Below are 7,877 nucleotides of genomic sequence, written 5' to 3' on the forward strand. Positions count from 1 at the left end.
GGAGCTGGGATGCGGGGCCCAGGGGCTGGAGCTGGGGGCTGGCGGAGGCTCTGGGGAGCTGCTCCACTCCCCTGCATCAGGGCCAGGGAGTGGAGCACTTTCCTGGAGCCGGCAGAGCCCGTGCCAGCCCCCAACCCCAGCCTCCATCTCTGGCTTGCCCTCACCTCAGGGAGGAGCTGCTGCCTGCCCCAGTGAGGCTCTGCCGGCTTCAGGACACTGCTCTGCTCCCCGGCCCTGACACCACGTGCCTCCTTGCTCTCCAAGGCAATGCAGGGGAGCAGAGCAGTGTCCCAGAGCCAGTGGAACCTCACTGTGGCAGGCAGTGGCTTCTCCCTGAGGTGAGGCAAGTCAGGGATGGAGGCTGGGGCAGGGGCAGGGGGCTGATGTGGGTTCTGCTGGCTCCAGGGAAGTGCTCCACTCCCTGGCCCTGATGCTCCCACCCCCACCTTGCCTCGGAGCTGAACTTCAGCCCCTCTCCTGGTATGTGGCCTTGAAAAGGCTGTGTGCAGCCATGTTTTAAGTTGTGTGCGGTTGCGCATGCACGCACCTTAGAGGGAAACTTGCCTTCAACCTCTTTTCATAACACTTGGTCTCCAGGCCCCTAATTATGCGTATGGCCCTCCTTTGGACTTTCTCAAGCTTTTCACATCCTCCTTGAAATGTGGTGCCCAGAACTGGATGCAGTACTCCAGTTGGAATCTCACCAAGATGGAGTAGAGTGGGAGGATGACATGCTTTGCCTTGCTCAAGATGCCCTGGTGGGTGCATGCTAGTGTTTGATTAGCTCTGCCAGCTACTTCATTGTGTTGGTGACTTTGTATGCAGTGTTAAGGCAATATCAAGAATTTGCATTCTCTACACTATATGGAAAAAGTAGCAAGGAAAGCAAAAGGGCATTTTAAACATAGGCACCAACTTTGGTTTTTGCTGGTGGGTGCTTGCAGATGTAAAAAAAAATTAAACCAACCAGCACTTTAAACATTGCGTGTACCTGCGTTGAGCCCCGCACGTGCCCAAAAGAGGTAGCATATTACCTCAACCTAGCTCTGCAGTGTCTATAAAGCTCGGGCATCTTAGTGGGGCTTTTTGAGCACTTTTATCTAATAGCCAATTGAATCAGCTCTAGTTAAAAGTGCCAAAAAGCCCTGCTGAAGTGCCCAATCTTCACAGATGCTGCAGAGCCGGATTGAAGTAACATGCTGTTTTTTGTTTTATGTCTGCAAGCAGCCAGAGATCTAACATGTAAAACCAAAATGGCTATGGCTTGTGGGTGCTGAGTACCCACTAATTTTTTTTTGGTGGGTGCTTGAGCCCTAGAACATCCATGGAGTTGGCTCCTATGATTTTAAATCAAAGTTCGTATTAGATCATAGCATAATATCCCTCCTAAAAATATTTCCTATTCATGTTTCAAACTTCCAGCTAATTTCCAGTTTGCTGGACTGTTCCTGGATTGTGTTGGATTATTCCAGTTTGCTGGGTTAGAATCTAATGGTTGTATGCAATGAAATGTCATGGGTAGGGACCCACCCAATTCATGGGGGCTGCCCCCTGATTTCATGGACAGAATGCAGGCCTGAGCAGCCATTTTGTAGACAAAGCATGGTGCCCCCACAAACCTCTGATTGGCCGAGGGGCCCAGTGGCTCTTCCCTTTGCCAGTGATTCATTGCAGGAGCTGCCTGCCATGTGGCCCTGTCCCTTGCCACTGATGGGCTATTAGGGCTGTTCATCATGAAGCCCTGCCCCTCACTGACAATTGGTGGAGAGGGGCAGGGCCATGTGACAGGCAGCCCTCACAGCCAATCAGTAGTGGGGGGAGGGGAAGAATGTCAATCTTGCCAGCAGCTGTTCAAGCAGGCAGCACCCCCACCCTAGCAAGCTCCCACAGGACTCAGTGGTTTTTTTTCTCCATGGATTCATGCATTTTCCAGGCATGGCCTGGATTTTGTGGGCAATGCTGGATGTCACAGAATTCATGAAATCACAAATTTGGTAGGTCCCTAGTCATGGGCCTTCCTCTTATGGAAATCACTGTGCCAGCCCACCTCTCCCTCGCTATTTTGAGGGTTTTCAACACAAGGCAAAAATCTAAAAGGATTTGAGTATGAAGAAATGGGACAGCAATACAAAAAGAGGTAAGTCTGGAAAAATAGAGTGAAGCAGGGAAGGGAGGGATGAGGGAGTAAAAGGGATGCTAGGGACAGGTGCAGGGCCAGGGCCAGGCTTCATGGAGCTTGTCCCAACTTTTCTACTCAAGGACAGAAGTTAGCCATAGAAACTTATCAGCATATGATGGACCTCACTGGTTTTAGGCTTATCACTTTGTTAGGTCGTTCATGTTAAGAAGAGTTCAACTCCCTCTGTGGAAGGAAGAGGTAGGCAGCAAGAGGAAGCCAAGGTTACAATGTGTTCAATGAACAATTATTGGCGAGACTGAATTTCCAAAAAAACTGGTTTTCTGTAGCTGGCAAGATTGATGTGTTTGCTAGATAAATGACTGAATTCTACAGCTGCCGAGTTCAGAAGGGTTTGCTAAAATCCCTGATCCATATGGAATACATAGATTTTTACATGTGTAGTAATGAAAAAAACACAATCCTTTCTTGAATCTTACATACTCAAATCTTCTAAGCCTTGCCCAAGATAGACAAACTAAACAGGATTTTGCTTACTACACGGAAGTCTAAATTTTACGTAACAAAAACAATTATTTATTGGGTCGTATAAATTGGAGAGGGTGTTAGTTTCCATTTTGCCCAGCAGCTCTCTACAAAACATCTCCACCTGTGCTAGAGCCCTTTGTCTCTGGCAGAAATAGCATTCTGAAATCTGTTTGTTCCATTTGTCCAGCTGAAGATAAGGGAGCCTGGAGAAAATGGGAGAACTCAGCCACATGTTGCATTATAGTGAGAACCTGACAAAGGATAAACATCTGGATGCTACGAAGAAAAACAAGGAAATCATATTTTGGGAGCTCTGCAGTCTACTCAAGATCAGAAAACTAACTTCTCTCTTTGCTAACTGATCTAAAAAAAGTTCTACTATTGACACAGATAATTTCTAATTGATGTGACTGAAGCTCTGATGCCTTAAACAGACCATCTTTTTCACTCTCCAAGTCTGCACAGAATCAGCAGATAAGTACCGCCTATCCAGCTGTATATCTTCAGCAACAGTAACACCAACTATCCCAGCAACATTATGTAGAGTTGCTAAGAATTGCTCAGTTCAGGAAGACCTATCTGTGACAAAAGTACAAGACTTTTGAAGTTGGAAAAGGTATAGCTGGGTCTACCTATACTATAATTTATAAGACCTCAGTCCTTCAGGCTGCTAAACACTCTTGTCGTAATCCGGCAAAATACTTAAGATTGTTTCATGAAACATCCCTGCAATCCAGTGCTGCCACGCCTGCACACTGCTCTTCATGGGCCAACCGCACCACATGCCCCAACTTGCTATGTGATGGGCATCCCACTGTGCTGGTGCTTCCATGCTGCATGACGTTCCCAAGTCCCCTGGCTTTAGGTCCCTCAGCTGCACTGTGCTCTGTGGCTGCCTCCCACCCCCGGTGCAATCTAGAGTGGGGGATGGGGAAGCAGCCCAGCTAGGCTACCTCCCACCCTGGGCACAATCTAGCGTGGGGGATGGGGAAGCAGCTCCCATCCCCAGCAAAACTTTGAAACAGCCTTTCTGTTTTGACGAAACAGAACAGCTATTTCAACTCAAAATGAAATTTGATATGAAACACTGTTCTGTTGAACCATTGAAACTCAAGGCAAAAAGGAATGGTGCCGTTTCGCACAGCCCTACTGTATAGGTGTGAGCAGGAAGCCAAAGGTGTGGAGAAAAGAGGGAGAGGCTGGAGAGTCCAGCAGCACCTGTAGCTAGAGAACTGGAGAGAGCCGAGGGGCTGTAGCATAACCCCTTGGAGATCATGTGCAGTCTGCATGCCACCAGTTGGATAGCCCTATTGATAAGGGCAACTAGCATCCAGGCTCTTTCTGCTTCTGTAGGTGCGCTCGATATTTAGTATTCCACTTCCATTCTGATCTTGACATTGTTCTCAACAAGTTATATGAATAGAAGTTTATGTAGTGGTTTATTGGTAGTCTCAGGCTTACATAAGTATCACTGACATCCCTCTAATTATAATTATATCTTTTCTTCCTTTCTACATCTAGACTTTATTTAGTTTAGAAAGCCCATCTATGGTTCCTTATTGATAGCTTCCAGCATTCTGTAAAAATCACTCATCACGATATCTTAGAGCTGTACTTATGTTGTTTTGTTTCCATCTGAGTGTCACTTTACAGATACTTTTTGTTAAAACAGTTGCCTCTGGTAGGTACAACCTCTTTTCCTTCATACATTGATTGAATGGGGGGGGAACCCACATTTTAAAAGCATTCTTAAAAAGTTATGAAAAGATAGAAGCCAATTCATGTCCTTTTCTCTATGCAAACACAAAATAGAGGCTTACTGATGTTCTACAACCGGGGATCCATTTAAAAATCAAAACTTAATGATCATGGGACAGCTATCGAATTTCCAGAAGGATAAAAAGGGGCCTGACCACAAAGGGATTGGTCAGTCTTGTGACTCAACTAGTCCGCTCTCCTGTGTCTGACAGTAGCTACTGCCAGATGCTTCAGAAAATACAAAAAACAGTGCATGAAGTACATGGTGGAAACTTGCTTCCATGCTCTTGAATTTACCCAAAAGTTGCCCTATAGAGGTGGAAATGTGCTCTTATTGTGTAAAAGCTAACAGCATACTGGGCTGCATTAGTAGCAGCATTTCCAGCAGATGGAGGGCAGTGATTGTTCCCCCTGGTCAGCACTGGTGAGGCCATATCTGTAATACTATGTCTAGTTTTGGGCCTCCCACTACAGAAGGAATGTAGACAAATTGGAGAGTCTGGCAGAGGGCAACAAAAATGTTTAGGGTGGTGGGGCATATGACTTCTCAAGAGAGACTGAGGGAACTTGGCTTATTTAGTCTGCAAAAGAGAAGAGTGAGGGGGGATTTAATAGCAGCCTTCAACTACATGAAAGAGGGTGGAGCTGAACTGTTCTCAGTGGTGGCAGATGACAGAGCAAAGAGCAATGGCCTGAAGTTGCAGCAAGAGAAGTTTAGGTTAGAAATTAGGAAAAAACTTTCTCAGGAAGGTAGTAAAATGCTGGAACAGGTCATCCAGAGAGGTTTGGGAATCTCCATTCTTGGAGGTTTTTAAGAGCCAGGTAGACAAAGTCTTGGCTGGGATGATCTAGTTGGGGATGGTCCTGCTTTGAGAAGGGGGTTGGACTAGATAATCTCTTGTGGGCTCTTCCAACCCCAATTTTCTATGATTCTAAGTAAGGGAAGCTGGCTTTGATCCTACAGAGCTAGGACCAGATCATCTCTTGGCCTTAGGAGCCACCATAATTTTATAGGAAACCAATCTTTCCAATACACTCTCTCCACATGATCTCACTGTTGTTCACAAGTCCTTTGAAGGTTTAGAACTTGGAAAACAAAACAAAACAACCCCCCACCTCCCGCACAATACTGCACCATACCCATTAAAACCAAGAAGTCCCAGCACTTGTCAAGGCTTTGCCTTCTACCAAGCTTCTCCACCTTCTATCATAAACAGGAGACAGTGTTTCCTCTTCTGTACTGATCCAGCCTTCTCATCCTAGTCGTCAGCTGGGAGGACAACTTGAAGAGACCATTAGGCTAGTTACATGGGAGGGAGGGAGATCTGTCCCTTACTCCAGTTCTTCTGCAGCCAGGTGTATGACCTGCCCATCAGGCCCCCCACATTCAGCACCCAGGCTTAGTGGCATCTAGGGACTTAGTGCAAAATTCCATACAGTTTCATACCTAGCACTGATTTCTGAGGAAAGTCCTCTGAAAAATCCTACCAGCCATAAAGGATAGCTTTCTACGCACACATGTGCATGTATGACATGGAGAGCTTTTTATATCAGTTTCTTATTGTGACTCACAGGGCGTGTCTACAGCTCTGCGGTAAAATGTTACTGTCTACATGTGTGGTACTATTAGGATGGAGTAAATGAATTAACTGTGTTGTATGATAGTATTGCCAGACACAAACACTGTCCTATGGTGGAGTTATTTACTCTGCTGCAACAGATGTGTATAGACACTGACAGGACTGGCTGGGGCATGAGGATGCTTTAGTGCGGGGGCTGCCTGCTAGCTGGAATGATACGTGGAAAGACACTGAAATATTAAATTCTCAGTCTCCCCCTAGCAAGTGGAGTTCTTTGAAATGTGTAGTCTATATTTACAGCTCTCATCTTACAGTTTATTTCCACTGCCTTTGAGTGTTATACAGTTTGTAATCCATGGTCAAGAGGAACCTGGGTATGGTTGGCAGGCTCTGACATTTATTTTCTAGGTGCAAAGCAGAAACTCTCCCAAAGTACCAAGCATGCATGCACTGCATGGCTAGTGTCAGCCAATCCAAGGGGCATGTAACCACACAAGTGGAATGTAGAAAAAAGATCACACATTGGAAAAAAAGATGTCCTGTTTCTATAAAGTCAGTCTTCCCTTGTTGCCCTGTAAAGCTGACATTTGTTTAATGCAAACCATGGTTACTCTGGTTTACGATTTTTTGGGGATCATTTAGCAAAATGAAATGTAATACAAATGAGTAAGATTGGGACCTGCTTTTCTACCTGATAGAAGACTCAGCAAATGCTGGACAGCTATAGAAGTCTATCCCACTTTTTTCTTCTTCCTTTCAAAACTAGCTTCTGCAGCATACTCCAACTCATACATTTTATAAGGTTCACATTAAAATAGACTCTACTCAATACCAAAATATCAATATCAGACACCAAAGCTAACCTATTTAAGGAATTTTTGCCTCCATTTTCCTGAGCAGGGACCAGATCAGCCCCCCACTGGACAGCCCTCAGGCCCTAGGGGAGGTGCACCTAGGCCAAGGGTCAGGGAGGATCTAGTCAGGAAACTTCTGGAGGGACTGGATGTATTTAAATCAGCTGGTCCTGATGATCTCCACCCCAGAGTGCTGCGGGAATTAGCTGAGGTCATTGCAGGACCCCTGGCACGGCTTTACGAGCACTCGTGGTGCTCTGGTGCGGTGCCAGAGGACTAGAAGAGGGCCACTGTCATTCCCATCTTCAAAAAGGGGAGGAGGGAGGATGCAGGAAACTAGGCCAGTTAGTCTTACTTCGATCCTGGGTAAGCTTTTTGAGAGAATTATCCTAGTGCATGTCCACGAGGGGACAGCAGGGGAGATTATGCTTTGGGGCAACCAACATGGGTTCATTAGTGGCAGGTCCTGTCAGACCAACCTGGTGGCCTTTTATGACGAGGTCACCAAATCCTTAGACGCAAGTGTAGCAGTGGACGTAGTTTTTCTGGACTTTAGGAAGGCCTTCAGCACTGTCTCTCACCCCATTCTTATTAAAAAACTAGGGGACTGTGGTGTTGACACCTATACAGTCAAATGAGTAGCTAAATGGCTAGAGGGTTGCACCCAGAGAGTGGTAGTAGATGGGTCATTTTTGACCTGGAGGGATGTGGGCAGTGGGGGTCCCTCCAGGGCTCAGTCCTCAGGTGCACACTATTCAACATCTTCATCAATGACTTGGATAAAGGGGTAAATAGCACCCTGTTCAAATTTGCTGATGACACTAAGATGTGGGGGGATGTAGGCACACTGGAAGGGAGGAATAGGCTACAATCAGACGTAGACAGGTTACAGGGGTGGGCAGATGAGAACAGGATGGGATTCAACACTGACAAGTGCAAGGTGCTGCACTTGGGGAGGAAGAACCAGCAGCATACCTACAGGCTGGGGAACTCCCTTCTCGTCAGTGCAGAGGCAGAAAA

General features: G+C 46.3%; 1 long non-coding RNA gene across 1 annotated transcript in view; it reads left to right on the forward strand.

Annotated features, from left to right (window-relative positions):
• LOC109324923 overlaps window positions 1-3,028 on the forward strand; it is a 4,346-nt gene extending 1,318 nt beyond the window's left edge. Inside the window, exon 2 of the long non-coding RNA XR_002105042.1 lies at window positions 2,815-3,028. This is a non-coding gene — a long non-coding RNA (uncharacterized LOC109324923). The remainder of the gene's footprint in view (window positions 1-2,814) is intronic.
• Window positions 3,029-7,877: the final 4,849 nt, after the last annotated feature.

The sequence above is a fragment of the Crocodylus porosus genome, unplaced genomic scaffold, assembly GCF_001723895.1.
Source record: "Crocodylus porosus isolate Cpor-Errol unplaced genomic scaffold, CroPor_comp1, whole genome shotgun sequence".
Taxonomy (NCBI): Eukaryota; Metazoa; Chordata; order Crocodylia; family Crocodylidae; genus Crocodylus; species Crocodylus porosus.